Consider the following 1,733-nt stretch of genomic DNA (forward strand, 5'->3'; position numbering starts at 1 on the left):
CCCCACTTTATTTTTAAGAAGTCTGGCCCAGGACTTGGAGCTCCTTGAAATATTCTCCCCCACGTCCCTTCCCTCCCCCCACCCACTTTAATTAAAACCATTGTTTGCAAGCACATGTTAATTAAAAAGCAAACATGTTTTGCTAAGTAATTTGGAAGCTCTGGTTATACAAACCAGAGTCATTCCAGTTAAAAACAACAACAACAACAACAACAAACCACCCTCACCCAGCTTGCCCCAGTGTCTTGAGAGCTGAGCCTGTGTCCTGGGAGCTGAGGACCCCTTTGGCTACAGTAGATGCCTGTCCCTTTAGAGTTTACACTCTGTGTGGAGGCGTAGCCAGGCCACGGCATCCTTTCGTCTCACAGGTGGAGGCCCGGAGGTGACTCAGAGGCCTGGAGCTCTTGGCCAACCCTTTGCAAACGTGTACTTTGGGCCCCAGGAGCAACAGCTGGTGAGGAAGGGGGACAGACTCCTGTGCCCCATCTTGCAGGCAGGGTCCTTGTCTCTGAGCCGCTGCCCAGCTGTGGGGTGAAGGGAGGAGGATGGGAGCATAATGATGCTGCAAGCCCCGCGAGGAAGGCTGGTGGGTGCTGGGTGGCCAGGGCTACCCCCCTAAGGTCTCTAGCACAGCTGGGGCTACAGATACCCAAAGCTGGCACAGCTGATCCTTTAGGTGAGGGTCAAAGGCCAGGACCAGCCTGATGGGTCAGGGGAGCCCTGGATGCTCAGAGACATCTCCTCTAGCCCCAGCTCCCCACTCTGTGTCTGGGGACGGCCACAATGCCATGTTCCCCACCCTGGCTCCTGGCCCTGGGGGTGCTGGGGCCTTGGAGGCCCTTCAGACCCTGTGCAGTAACCCCAGGGCCCATTGCAGGGTTCAGTGACCTCCAGCCTCTCCTGCTCCCCCCTCCCCTGTTGGCAGGGATGAGCGCATTTCCCCAAGGGACCTCTCCAGGCTGCTAACTACCTTGCAACCTGCCTGTGGGTTCTCCCACTTGGGAGCCCTGCTAACAGGAAGGAGTTTCTCATACGAAGGTCTCCTCGTGTGGTCTCTGTGTGTCACTGTTAGCCGTGACCGTGACCCCGGTGTGAAGTGGGTGTGAAGTGGTCTCTCCTTCCCTCCTGAAGGAGGAGAGGGCCTGAGGATGCAGGGGTGGGGGCCTGGGGCAGTGACCGGGAAGGGTAAGTTTGTGTGTGGGCAGAGGGGAGGTGGACGCCGGCACTGTGGGGCACGGTGGGCGGGCTCGTTGTTCTGCGTGCGCGCGCGCGCACACACACACACACACACACACACACACACACGCACACACACGGAGAAGGGGATCAGTGGCAGGGAGCCAGGAGACCCAGCTTTGTGCGGTCCAGCCGGCCCTCTCCCCTCTCCGCACTTGGTAGAATGAAGACTGTGTGCTGGGATGCGCGTAACTTGTCACACGCGGTGTTTGCCCCACGGGAACACACACACACCCTCACAAGCCACGACACGCGGTGACCTACAGCGACACACGCTGGCGGCCGGCTCCGGGGACTCAGCCCTCCCTCGGCGGCGCGCCAGCGACACACACAACACCGCCTCTCCACTCGCACCCACATTCCGGGCGGAGTCGCGCTCCCGCCGCGCTGCCCCGATCGGCCCGCGGCGCGGCGCTTCTGTTCCGTTCGCTTCCAGCGCCGGGACCGCAGCGGGCGGGCCGGGATGAGCTCACGCCGCCGCCCGCCGGCCTCCCCGG

The sequence above is a fragment of the Puma concolor genome, chromosome A2 (assembly GCF_028749965.1).
Source record: "Puma concolor isolate L17-30 chromosome A2, mPumCon1.1.hap2, whole genome shotgun sequence".
Taxonomy (NCBI): Eukaryota; Metazoa; Chordata; class Mammalia; order Carnivora; family Felidae; genus Puma; species Puma concolor.